Below are 14,898 nucleotides of genomic sequence, written 5' to 3' on the forward strand. Positions count from 1 at the left end.
GGACTGCAATTCTTGATGTATCGGCTGCCCCTGACGAGGTAGTGAGCATGTCCTCGTAGCATATTTCTCATTGAGATCCTGGACTGCAGTACTCAATGCATCAACTTCCCCGGATGCAGTAGTATGTTTCTGATCAGAACAGATGCTCTTCATATATGGATACCAAAAGTTTAAGAGTAGTCTACTAAGTATAAGTTACACGATATGCTGAAGGAATATTAAAAGAGAAGCTAAATTTTTTATGTTGGGCCCATACACAAGAGGTTGGTTTATCAACTTATAGTAGATTAGTACCATATATGGTAGTGGGTTGGGAAAGGAGGAACTTTTGATTTGATTTAAAAAACTGTTGTATTTCTTGGGAAGATAAATAATACTATAGGGGACAAACTATTAAAAAAAATGGATTCCAAAAAAAAAAGTCCAACATTGTGCAGACTCAACTTTTACTTCAATAACTGAAAACAGAATTTCAAAAATAAACATGACCTTTATTGATTATGAAAAAAGTATTTGATAAGATGAACAAAAGCTGGTTAAAATCTTAGTTGATTTAAAATAACAAACCAACTCTTATGATCTATTCAAGAAATATATATGGGAAATAAAGCAGCAATCAATCTTCAAGGTCTATGAATTCTACAGCAGGGTTTCCAACTTCCTAACTGGATGCATACTAGGTGGTGAATGGTTCCTTATCTTCTGATTTTGAACTAATACTTGGGTTTCACAAGACTGTTCTCTCACCCATATTCTTTGTATGGCTACTCTAGTTGACTACCAGTTCAATACAGTTTTGCTGTTGTCAGTAAACTACATTCCTCATTTTTCAACAAGGCCTGCACATTACAAACCACAACAACCTCTAGAACATCACCCTCTATTATCTTAATTCTGGAGTTCTGAAAAAATTCTTATTTAACTTTATTACAGTTTTTGAGGTTTCATAGGTCTATAAAACTTTGTACACCTATCTGTAGTTTAGAACCAATAAAATTACTATGCCTTCATTCTCTTTTTTATATACACTTTTTTTTTTAATTAGGCATTAGAAGGTTTGGAAAAAAAAAAGGGGTTGTTCGAATTGTTTTTAATCTGGGCTAATTTAGAAAATATGTAGTTTATTTAGAAAAGAAAATAGAGTGGAAGGTTTCTATCAAAAAATCTTTTTCTCTAAGAATACACTAAGAAATTGAAAATGTGAAAGAAATATCAGAACTCTTTGTACTATAATAGTACTACTATGCATGAGTGCAATCTTATTCCTATAGGCTACTGATGTATGTGTAGTGTTACCAAATATGTTCATACCCTATTATAGAAGATTAAAAATGTATTTATTAATTGCAAAAGTAATAAAAACATTTTATTTCCTTTTTTTGTAAATGCACTTCTAATCACAAGATAATTAAAAAAAAAATTAATCACTTTTTTAAATTAGTAAATGGCATGTGACTAGATGGCAAGACAGAATCAAGATTTATGAACAAAAGAAAAAAACAGAACTGCTCCATTTGAGAGGTATTCTACTTAGCTGTTTTTGTCACAGATTTTTGTTGTTTTTTATTTGTATTAATGACATCTCACTAATTTAGAATTAATCTAAAAAAAAAAAAATTCAGTTTTGTATGTTCTGTATTTGGTAATCCTACTCTATCCTGTGGTCTCCTCTCTATTGAGAGGAGTGCAGCTAATTACTAGGGAAGTAATGACACAAAATGGTTTTCCGTTGCTTTCCTTGCCAAAAGGTGACTAAAGGTGAGTTAACCAGTCTTACACAGAGGGGTGGAGGGTTTTTTTAATCCCAGTGACTTGGGTTTTTCATGCCTCAAAACAGACAAACTGGTCTATGAACACGCATGGCTACAGTTATAAAAACCCGAGTTACTGGGAGAAAAAAACCCGCCACCCCTCTGTATGAGACTGGTTAACTTACCTTTAGTTAAAAGAGACCAGATAAAGGTTCCTCACGTCATGGACGGGAATCGAACCCAGATCTTTCCAACCAAAGGGCTTCATCTATACCAACTTAGCTACAGAGGCTCATTGGTAATCGCTGTCTGAAAATTTGAACTTTTTTGGCTGCCAAGAAAAACTTAGGTGATAGAAAGTTTTTTCATTTCACTTCAACTTGCCTTAGTATCCAGTAATGTAAAGTGCACTTCTGTTTAGACATGTATGCTGCTTGGGAAGAAGTCAGCGTACTCCTCCCATGGGCAGGATGCATTGTGTCATGTAAAGAGTCGTGTTTGTAACTGATATAAATGGAAGAATATATTGCTCCCCATTCAGTGCAACTGTATCCAGGTTAAATCGCTGTGAGAAAGAAACTGATAGTTTGAAAAAAGCATTGTGATAGGATGCCACGTTGCAGGCCTTTTGGTCAATTGTTTGACAAATTGGGCCATCCTAGGTCAATAATCAGTGATACTATAATGAGATGGAAGCACAGGGAGTCAACTGTAAGTGCTACCCACAGTGGATGATCCATTCCCACACTCACTGAACAACATGACCACAGGATGGGGGTGCTCTGAAGGATAATATGTAAAAGCCACCATTTGTTGGCTGATACATTGAATGCAGAGTTCCAGGAATTGACTGAACATGAATCTGCACAAAAACATTCGTAACTGAGGCTCACAGCATGGGTTTCCATGGTAAGTCCCACATCATCCTAACCAACATGCAGTGTCATCTTCAGTGATGCAAAAAGTGTGTACAGTGGGAGCTTGTGGAAGCTTGGAAAGCTGTGTTATGAAGCAATGAATCATGCTACACTCTCTAGCAAATAGGTGGATGGGTGTGTGACAGATGCCCATGAACATCGCTTACCAGAGTGTGTAACCCCAACTATTAAATTCAGAGCTGGCAGTGTATAGTATGGTCCTGTTTTTCCTAGTTTGACCTCGGACCTTTGTTTGTGGTGCCAATAACATTGAACTCAGAGAGGTATCTGAACTTCATTCTTACTTTGTGGCATTTCTATTGAACTGACCATTATTTCTTTCAGCAAGACAGTATTGGGTGAGGTCAACGGAATGTCTGTCCCACAGCAGCCCATGACCCCATTGACATGCCTACAGGAAGAATGGTCCAAAATTCCCATTGATCGCTATTGCATGCTTGTGGAAAGTATGCCCTGTAGGATTGCTGCAGTCATTGCAGTGAAAGGAAGTCCTACATTTTATTAAGGTGGGCATTATGGCTATTTGTTCCTCACACTGTGGTGTCCGTTGACTTCTTTCCAAGTGCTGTATATTACTATGCAACATGGTAAGGGTGACTCACTATTCTGACTGGTTTCAACCTTCATTGAGATTTTCACTGGGAGCTAGACATGTGCAGATGGACATAAGTTGTGTAGTGTTGGAAAGAGCTCCAAAAAGTTGTAGTATTTATTTTTGGTAATGAAGTATTCTGAGTGATTTATTAATTGAAATCACCTTCTTTAAATATAACACAATGGTGGTACTTACAAGTTTAACGATGTGTGACCAGAACGACTACATGAGTGCTGCAAAAATCAAGTGGCATTAATGATATAGACTTTTCAAAAACGATTTGATGTTGTGAGTGTAATATGTATATATGGGAGTGTAAGAGATGTATTTGTGGAGAGAGAATGAATGGGAAGTGAGTGAAAGTATGGATTTGTAGGAAGTGCAATATATTTAAAGACTGGGACAACTTGTTGCCCTAATCCTGAAAATAGTTCAGGCACAAACATTTTTGTGTACACTTGGATAAAGGATTAAATAAAGTATATAATTTCTAGGTGTGTTTAATTTATAGTATAACCAAGTGGAAATAGTTCCAACAACTATCTCTAATCCAGAGTATTTTAATAATCAGGTGTGACCAGTGGTGCACCCAGGGAGAGTGGTAAAGGGACCTCCCCCCCCCCCCAAAAAAAGAAAAAAACAATAGAAAAATTTCCAAAAATCTTTTCCTAATTAAAATTCATTTTTTTTTATTTATGTTGTGTCGTGTTTTCTATTTCTATACTACTTATGAATTAGCGGCCACATAAGGTGGAATACCTTATTGCTCTCGGGAATCCCAGCCACTGTGAACACAAGGCGAAGTAGTGCTCTTGCAGACCGAGTGCTACTTCGTTTGCCCAAGCCGGGCCAGAGGAGATCACGGGTATCATGTATTGGCAATCACTGCAGATGCTCAGTCATAGGTTGTATGCAACGTAGTGTGCATTCTCAAATCGTCTATTCAACTCGGCCCACCTCATGACTCCCCCCCCCCCAAGATTAAATCTTGAGTGCTCAGCCCGCTTCAAGATTAAATCCTGAGTGCGCTACTGGGTGTGACACCTTTTGGGCAACTTGTATATGAAAAAATATGACTTCTGCATTGCTTCAACCTTGGTATCACCTCTGGGTCTGGCTCCCACTGATGAGACCTCAATAAAGGTCAAAAGTGATCTGGGTAGCGACCCTTCCCATAATGCATAGCATTATGGGAAGGGTCGCTACCCAGATCAGTTATACCCAGATATCCTTACAGGTCGCTACCTGTAAGGATATGTGCTTTGCATTATGGTATACTAAGGCAAGTGATGTGGAGTCATAAGCTTCTATATACGAGTTGCCCCAGTCCTGAAAATAATTCAGGCACAAACTTGGTTGCTTACACTTGGATAATGGATTAAATAATTTCTTGGTAGCTTTCATTTATACATTTATAATATGGAAAAATGAGGAGGAGAATGCAAGAATGTGGAAGTAAAAGTTAGTGATAAGGAAGAGAAAGAAAGTATGAATGAGGAAACAGAAGTAAGTTATGGTGGAACAAGAGGTAGCGGGAGTGACAGAGAGTGAAATTGTCAGAATGCAAGATTTGATGAAACAGTTATTGAAAATGAAAAGAGGAATATGCGGAGTGATATTGACGTTTATTGAAAACTAATGAAAGAAAGAAGAGTAAAAGAGGTGACAAGTAATTCCAGGATAGCAGTATATGGAGATTCCATAGTTTAGTTAACGAGACAGTCCATAATGTCTGCTATCCAGGAGGGAGAATGAGTAGGGTAATTCAGGCATTCGAATGAAATGATGAAGAAATGAGCAAGAGAGTGATTGTAGGGATAAATGATCTAAGTGCACATAAGGAGCATGTGAAGGTGAATATCAGGAGGTTATTGAGAAGAGTGAAAGATGACAGTGTAGTTGTAAAAGTTGCCAAGGTATGATAATGATGAGTTGCGACAGAGAGCCAAAATCATGAATGGTATACTAACAGAGCTGTGTGAAAAGGGAAACAGTTTGTGGGATGTATGGCATGTGTTTGAGGGAAGAATGAAATTATACAGGTGTGATGGGTTGCATTTGAATGACTTTGGAGTGAGTGCACTGGAGAAAGTTTTGCTGGATGGAAGCACACAGTGTGTGAAAGTAGTGTGTCTGTGTGTGTGTGATGCATGCAAGAAATCAGAAGCAAGAGATGAAGTGAAAAATCAGGAGCATTGTAATGAAGAGACAGAAATGCTTGGTAGTGAAAACAGCAATAGTAGTGTGAGAGATAAAGAGAGAGAACAGGACAAGAGGAATGGGGAAACTGGGGGAAGCTCTGGTGGGCAGGGAGAGCGGATGTTGAAAGTAGCAGTGAATGTGTTTATGGAGATGGAATATATTACAATGTGGGTGAGGAAGTTGAGACTGAGCGGATATATGTGGTAAGTAGTGATAAAAGTGATTGGGTAAGAGCAGGTGTATAAGGGAAATCACAACCAACTAGTGGCTTGGATAGGACCTAAAAACGGACTGCTGTGTTTGTTTACAAATACTAGAAGTATCAGAAATAATGGAGATGAAATGTTTCACTGATAGTTTATTCACCCCAAAATCATTAGTATAAGTGAAACATGGTTGAATGAAGATGATGTTCTGACAGGAATAGAAATGGAAGGATAGAGAGGCTGCTGTTGATAGCAGGGGAATTATGTTCACATAAGATAGACGTAAGTTGTATATGGGGGTGCAGTATCCCAAAAGGTGAAAGTCACTAGTGGTGTACCATGGAGATCAGTTTTGGGACCATTGATGCCAATTTGTATGTTAATGAGATTGAGATGGGTTTCACTAGTGATATGCAGCTGTTTGCAGATGGTGCAAAATTGAGGAGAGCAATGAAAGTAGATGTTATGGCCTTAAAGGAAAACTTGAATAGATTGTATGAATGGGCAAGTAAGTGGGACTGTTAATTCAATGTTGCAAAGTGTAAGGTTTTGAGATTTGGTAAGCAATGATGGGATGCAAAGTATACACTTGGTGGATAAATTTTAAAGCAAGTAGAGGAGATGAGAGATCTAGGAGTGATGGTGGACAAGGACGTGAAATGCAGGGGCCACATTGCACAAGTTGTGAAGATGTCACATCGGAAAATGGCAATGATGCGGAGGACCCTGCCATGCAGAAATAGAGAGATTATGATGTCACTGTATAAGGCCTTGATCAGGCCTCATACAGATTATTTGCACAGATTTGGTCACTGGGTTTTTATGGGTGCATACATGTTGAACATGTATGTATGTATCCATCAGACACTGGCCATAAGACATTCAAGTACATGAGACTGTGAATAGTGAGACTGCTTCTCAGCAGCTGTGTGACTAACAACAGATCATTTTAAGCACCTGCTGTGAGATGCATTTATCCTGCAGTATTTCTTTCTCTAGTTAAAAAAAAATTATGCTTATTTCTTGTTTCCTTCTGTATGCTTTTCATGTTGTCAGCATTTGAACTACCACTACAAATATTGGAAATTCAAATCCATATCTTGGAAATTCAAGATGTTCAGAACTATGTTTATTGAGACCATTTTTTTTGTTGTTAGTTTTGAGATGTAGATACTTGTTGAAATGTATGCCTGTCAAAAACAAGATGAATATTTCCCCTCTTTCTGACAGCCATTCACTCAAAATACTGCATAACGCACTTTATGATGGTGAGAGTACAGACAGTAAATGAGTTTAAGGATTGGTAGAGTGGGCTTTCGTGTCCAAAGTGGACCTCTATGATAGGTCCCATGGCTTCTAGAAATCCTGAATAATATCAAGTCTGTGTCATGCAATGTTAGTGATGTTGCTGTTATTATGCATGCTAAATTTTTCAGGCAGTATTAATTCAGGATTATGCTTGTGTCATAATGGTCAAATGTATTCATATCACAGCAGAAAAATTACTTACAAAAAATAATATTCTTAAAAAAATTACTATTAGGAACATGTTTTTTTTTTCTTTTCTTCTTTCTGTTGTTGCAATGTATGCTTATCAAAAACAAGATGAATATTTCTCTTTCTGACAGCCATTCATCCAAAATACTGCTTAATACACTTTATGATGGTGAGAGTACAGACAGTAAATGAGTTTAAGGAGTGGTACAGTGGGCTTTTGTGTCCAAAGTGGACCTCTATGATGGGTCCCATGGCTGCTAGAAGTCCTGAATAATATTAAGGTAAACCCGGCCACAAGCACTTATAGACTTTAACAGAACACTGTAATGTCCTCATTTTTAATAAGATAAACAGGAGTGATTATAAATTCATACAAACTGATATTAAAGTAAGTTCAACACTATACCTGTGTTTGGTTAAATGAATTGTTAATGTGGATTTATTCAAGAATGGGGGCATGCAAAATCAGTTGTTTAGTCTGAGTGAAGCAGTACTTCCAGTCCTGATATGAGTTAAGTTCATGTTTTTGGTAGACTTTCAAGGATGTAGTATAATTTCAACTGATTCAGCTAGCGTTATTGTCTAGTCCACATATGGGCAACCCACAGGCCAGATCCAGCCCTCTACTTCTTTTGATCCAGCCCTAATCTATTTCAGCGAAGTTTGTTTGATTCATGGTGGGAGAAAACATGGAGTGTTCTACTAACTCACATTAAGCTGACATCATATGACTTGCGCAAAACACACTATGTTTTCTCCAACCAAGGTCTCTTTCTTACTTTGACTAGTGGCATGTGTGAACGTGTTACAACGTGTCAGTTCGGTACTTGCGTTGGTGTTGTGCTTTGTTCAGTGCCTGCATCAACGTTGTTCGGTGCCTGTGTTGATGTTGTGTTCTGTTCAGTGCTTGCGGTGTAGAAGACAGTTTTGTTTGACAGTTCTGAATATCGCTTATAAATTTGGGACAGTGTCAGGGGTTATTGCAAAAAAAAGAAAAGTAGATGCAGAGAATCGCCAATTTCAAGACAACTGGATGGAGGATTATTATTTTATTCTGAATAAAGGTTTGCCTGTATGTTTGCTGTGCAATGAATCCGTATCTATCAACAAAGAATACAACTTGAAGAGACACTTTACTTCAAGACAGTTTGTCCAATTTGTGGGTGAACCACAAATTGGACAACTATGAAAAGATGAAATACAGAAGTTGAAGAACTTGGATACCCAGCAGCAAATGTTCAACAAGCAAAGAATGCAGCACCACAGCATTGTCAAAGCCAGCTTTGTGGTAAGTGAAAAAATCGCTAAGCATTCTAAGTTATTTGCTGAAGGAGAATTTATCAAAGAATGTCTGCTGGATGTTCCAAGTATAATACGTCCTGAAAAGAAAAAATACTTCGAGAATATTAGTTTGTCGAGACATACTGTTGTCCGATGGATAGAAATTATGGTTGATGATATCAAAAAAAGTTTAAAAGAGAAGACTGCTAGATTGGAAGCATTTTCAATTGCTTTGGATGACAGCACTGATGCCTCCGATCTAGCAATATTTATTTGAGGAGTTGATGCAGATTTCAACATCACAGAAGAATTATTGGAGCTTCGGTCGTTAAAAGGAACAACTACCGGTGAAGATATATTTGAAACAGTCAACACAGTCTTTGAGAGATTTGGACTTAAATGGAGTTCACTATCTGGCATATCCACTGATAGAGCCCTGCAATGGTTGGTGCACAGAAGGAATTTATTGGAATAGTTAATGAAAGAGCAATAGAACTACAGATCCATCCGGAAAATTTAACAAATTTTCACTGCATTATCCACCAACAAAATCTGTGTGCAAAATCGATTAAATTCACAAATGTTATGGAAGTTGTAGTAGCCAGTATTAACTTTATTAAGTCACGTGCACTTAATCACCGCCAATTTAAGGAGTATTTGGCAGACCCATTTTCGGATTATGAAGATGTGTCTTATTATTGAGAAGTGAGGTGGTTGAGTAAAGGTAAAATGTTAAAACAATTTTATGATCTGAGAGAAGACACTGCAGATTTTATGGACATAAAAGGAAACACAATTAACCAAGTAAAAGATGATGAGTAGGTGTGTGATTTAGCATTCCTTGTAGATGTCACCGGATATAGTTCGCCCACCATTTCTAGATCCCTTCTTGGCTTGGTGCCAAGAATAGTCGATTCATGCTGAGGGGAGAAAGAAATGAAGGATGTACGAATTGGTCGCCAACATGCGAAATCACGTGCTTTCTTGTCTGTCGCTGTACTAGTATGATTTTTGTTGTTCTCTTTTTGCATTATTTTTTTATTATTAATTTGTATGATGGATCCAGTAGAGTCAACAAGTTCTATTGTTACACGTTTCAGCAGCTCTGGCAAAAGAATATTGAATAATGTGCTGACATTCTGCAAAAAAGAATCATCAGAAGGCCGTCTTCCCCTTTCTCAAGTCATAAAACGTGCAAGTGCAATTGCGGGCGTATCGGGGTCGACTGTTAAAAGAATTCGTAGGGAATCAAAAGGTGAAGGTAAGCCAAAATTTAAATCTCCTAAAAAAAAAAAAAGCGCCAGAGAAAGAAAACCATCGAAACCGTAGCTTTGAATGATTTTGATGTAGACGTTATAAGAAGAGCTATTCACGAATTTTACGTGGTCGAGAAAAGAGTGCCAACTGTTCCGAAATTGATTCCTGTGCATAAAGAAAAAATTAATTTTCCTTGGAAAAGAGAAACTTTAAGGAAAATACTTCATGAAATCGGATTTTGTTTTAAAAAGTCCCAGGATAAAAGGAAACTTATCATGGAGCGAAGTGACATTGTTTTATGTAGAACGCAGTATTTGCACGTATTAACACTCTACGTACATTTTTCCAACTGTTATACAAGCAAAATAGTTACACTTTAAAAACAGCAATGTTCGTAAAAGAAAAGCTAAATTTTCCGACCTGTAATAATAAACAAGCTCAGTTTGTTTATTATTACATCCCAGAAGACAGACTGATTACCCTATTATCGGAATGGATTCTCCTTTTTCTGACATGCGCAGAAGTGTCGAGGGACCTCAAATCGGTGGGCGAACTATACCTAAACGAACTAAATCTTAAATTGCAGAAACAAGGACAATTGGTTCATGAACTGCATGGACATGTCAAAGCTTTTTGTAATAAACTAAGAGTGTTAGAAAGTCAGATAAGAGCTAAAAATTGTCATTTTCCTACTCATAAAAATATCCCTTATAATTGTTATGGAGATGAACTGAAGGCACTAATAGAGCAATTTGATAAAGGTTTGCCGACTTCAAAAGCAAAGACTCCACATTCGCTATATTTGCTCATCCGATGGATGCTGATGTAAATAATGTGCCAGAAAACTTACAGATGGAACTTATTGGGCTTCAGGTGAATTTAGTGCTAAAATCACAATTTAACAACATTGCTTTGATGGATTTTTATAAATTTTATTTGGTGGAAGAAAAATATACAAATTTATATGTCTTTTCAAGAAAAATCATTTGTCTTCTCGGCAGCACATATATATATATGTGTGTGAACAGTTTTTTTCGAGGATGAAATACAATAAATCAAAAATTCGGATAAGAATAACAGACGAACACCTCGAAAATTCTATGCGATTATCCTTAAGTAATATTAACATCAATATTGATAGTCTCGTAGTTGAATTACAAGTTGTTATGTTGTTCATTATATTATTATAAAATTTATGTAGAGCTTTATACATTATTATAAATAAATGAAATATGAAGTAGCAACTTGTTTTAATTCATTTAATATTAATTTATTTTATTTAATAATTTAGTTCGACCCTTGGCTCGGCGACAGAATGATAATTTGTCCCCCGAACTAGGAAAGGTTACCCATGCCTGGTCTAGTCCAGTGTCCCTCACACAGATCAATCAAAAGCATTATCTTCCAAGAGAACAAACACTATGCCACATATCACCCTTCAGATGTGGGAGTGGAAGGAATGAAAAGGAGAAAAAAAAATAAGAGTTGGAGATTGATCTTCCTCAACCTGCATAGGTTTTGCTGTTGATAGTTATTCTGGTTTTATGGTATATTCAAAATGCCAAAGGAACAAAATGGGATTCTGGTGAAAGTTAATCATCTGTTATATTTACTACACATAATCTTGAAAGTTTATTTTTCCCTTGGTTAGAGTATAATAAATTTAGTTTAATCCTTTATCCAAGTGTGAGCAAACAAAGTTTGCACCTGAAAGTATCTTCTGGACTGGGGTAAGGTGGTACAACACCAGGGCACTCTTTGCAAAGGTGGAGCAAGCTACCAACACTCCTATCTCAGTATCTCCCATAATGCAAAACACATCTCCTTGCGGATATGTCTAATGTTATGCATTAAGGGAAGGGCCACAACCCAGACTAGTTTCAACCTTTATTGAGGTCTCTTCGGTGGGAGCCAGGCCCGAGCAGAGATACCAGGCAGAAGCATTAGCAGGTCATCTCTACCTATAGGAGTTGCCAAATGGTGTGCCACCCTTTTTTTAATAAATTACAGAGTAATTAAAAAAGGGTGGCACACCATTTGGCAACTCCTATAAGTAGAGATGACCTGCTACTGCCTGGTATCTCCACTCGGGCCTGGCTCCGTAATAAGTTTAATACATTACTCTGTAATTTATTTAAAAAAGGGTGGCTTACCATTTGGCAACTCTTATAGGTAGAGATGACCTGCTAATGCTTCTGCCTGGTATCTCCACTTGGGCCTGGCTCCCACTGAAGAGACCTCAATAAAGGTCGAAACTAGTCTGGGTTGTGGCCCTTCCCTTAACGCATAACATTAGACATATCCGCAAGATGTGTTTTGCATTATGGGAGATACTGAGATAGGAGTGTTGGTAGCTTGCTCCACCTTTGCAAAGAGTGCCCTGGTGTTGTACCTCCTTACCCCAGTCCAGAAGATACTTTCAGGCACAAACTTTGTTTGCTCACACTTGAATAAAGGATTAAACTAAATTTATTATACTCTAACCAAGTGAAAAATAAACTTTCAACATCTTTCTCTAAATCCAGAGTAATTTATTAAAAAAGGGTGGCACACCATTTGGCAACTCCTATAGGTAGAGATGACCTGCTAATGCTTCTGCCTGGTATCTCCACTCGGGCCTGGCTCCCACTGAAGAGACCTCAATAAAGGTCGAAACTAGTCTGGGTTGTGGCCCTTCCCTTAACACATAACATTAGACATATCCGCAAGGAGATGTGTTTTGCATTATGGGAGATACTGAGATAGGAGTGTTGGGTCTTGCTCCACCTTTGCAACGAGTTGCCCTGGTGTTGTACCACCTTACCCCAGTCCTGAAGATACTTTCAGGTGCAAACTTTGTTTGCTCACACTTGGATAAAGGATTAAACTAAATTTATTATACACATAATCTGTTTTTGTTGTACAACTTGCCAAGTTTTAATCTCTACTATTTTTATGTGCATAATGATATGCTTCTTCAGGAGAAAGAAATAAAAGGCTTATCAACCCATTTCAGTATCCCACTTCCCACCAATCTTTCTAGGACCTTCACTACTCCAGATATACAGACTGGCCTATAATTTGAAGTCACCACCTTTATGCAGTGAAACAATTTTACCCTCCTTCCACTCCCTTGGATGGAACCTGTGCTGTTGTAGGACTCTATATTAAACAGGCATGCCAATGCTACTGCCAATTCCCTGGAACATTCCCTTAAGATGCATGGTGATATATCATCAAATCCTATCACCTTATTGACATCAACATTATTTATTTCCTCAGGCACCTCCTGCTCACTCACAATTCATCCTCTACACTTAATTTCCTCATGATCAGATCCTGATCAGGATGAAACATCCTTATAAATTGATCACTGAATATTTCTTCTGAAGCGGTTACCATTCTACCACTTTCATCCCTTAACTTCATCTTACATGTCACTCACCTGCTTGTTTCCAAATCCATTCATTTGCAATGACAGTTAGTTTATTATTTTATAGTTGCCTTAGTATCCCATAATGAATATGAAATTAGTAGAAATTAAAAATTAGAATTTTTTTTTGTAACAATTTATTTTGTAGTAAACTATATCAGACTTTAATCTTTAACATGTTCTCTATCTGCAGGTGTCTCAAAAGAAAATAAGATATTTGTTTTTATATTTATTTAGCTGCTAATATTTCACTTGTTTTATATCTAAGTACACAAACAGTTTGTCACAGTGTACAAGCACTGACAATCTGCTGTTAGTGGAAGCAATTTAAAATTGTAATAGACACATGAAAAGAACTAAGATCCTAATATAGTGTCTGTACTGTTAGATAAAAAAGAAGGTTTACAAGTATTACGTTGGATTTGTTCTTACAATGCAGTCCACTAGATTTACTTACTGAGGTCTGGGGAGTATTTTATTACTATTGCTGACTTGAAAAGAAGTTACAAGTTAGAGAACCTGGTTTGAGTGAGCAACAGCAATGAAATACTTTTCTATTTAGGGCCTGAGAGAGAGCATTTCAAAATTATAGTGAAGTTACATGCTCTCAAGAAATCCTGGAGTGATAAGCAAATTTCTTTTTTACATGGAGAGTGGTAATAGAGTAAAATGCATTACCTGAGTATTTGAGGAGTGATTAAACAGTGAATGAGTTTAAGGAAACCACAATTTTTTTTTTCTTTTCACTTGGTTAGAAAGTAAACTATACTTGCTAAGGAGTTATTCTTGTTTACCCTTTATCCAAGTATAAGCAAACTTTGTGCATGAAGTATATTTATGACTAGGCAACTTGTATATATATAGAGACTGATGATTTTACATCATTTGCCTTAGTATTCCTTAGTATTGGCTGAGTGGTTAGCATATCTGCTCTCCAGCCAAAAGGCTGCAGGTTTGAATCCCGCCGTGGGCATGGATGTTTGTGATTGTCTGTGAAAATACTAGTAGTAGTGGTCGGCGGTAGACAGCGTTGGTGTAGATGATGAAATTAGTTGTAGTTGGTGGATTGAGTGGTGGAGATAGAGAGTTGTAGAGTAGATGCCCTCCCTTGATGAGTCCTTGGAGGTGTCATACAATAATAATAATAATGCAAAACACACTTCCTTTCAGAAGGCAAAGATCTACACAGACTAGTTTTGACTGCTATCGAGGTCTCATCAGTGGGAGCCATATCCAGGAAGATACCTAGGTTGAGTTAATGTAGAAGTTATTTCTCACATATAAATAGCAGGTGTATCACCTTATTATTAAAATACACTGGACCAGAAGTTCTTGTTGTTGTTGAAAGTTTTTCCACTTGGTCAGGCAGCTTAGTTTTGAATATAATTCGCATGAAAACTTTGTTTGCTTACACTTGGATACAGGATTAAACAAGAATATAATTTCTTGGCAAGTCTGATTTACTTTCTAACCAAGTGAAAATTCTTTCAACAAGTATCTCTGATCCCAAGTATTTTAATGAGGTGATACACCTTTTTACTTTAATGTGGAAAATATATGAAATCTGTATTAATTCAACCTTGGTATCTTCAAGGGTCTGGCTTCCACTGATGAGACCTCAATAATGGTTGAAACCAGTCTGGGTAGTTTCCTTAACTGATTAGCATTATGCACTTGTGAAAGGAAGCGTATTTTGCATCATGGAATACTCAGGCAATTGATGTTAAGTCATCAGCCTCTCTCTCTCTCTCTCTCTCTC

At 37.2% G+C, this 14,898-nt stretch overlaps 1 protein-coding gene across 4 annotated transcripts in view; it reads left to right on the forward strand.

Moving 5' to 3' along the window:
* The window catches only part of LOC150095729 (arylsulfatase J-like), a 107,126-nt gene that overhangs the window by 56,896 nt on the left and 35,332 nt on the right, over positions 1-14,898 (forward strand). The gene's annotated exons all lie outside the window — the stretch shown is intronic.

Source organism: Typopeltis vanoorti, chromosome 20 (genome assembly GCF_054136105.1).
Source record: "Typopeltis vanoorti isolate ZY-2024b chromosome 20, IOZ_Tvanoo_1.0, whole genome shotgun sequence".
Lineage (NCBI taxonomy): Eukaryota > Metazoa > Arthropoda > Arachnida > Uropygi > Thelyphonidae > Typopeltis > Typopeltis vanoorti.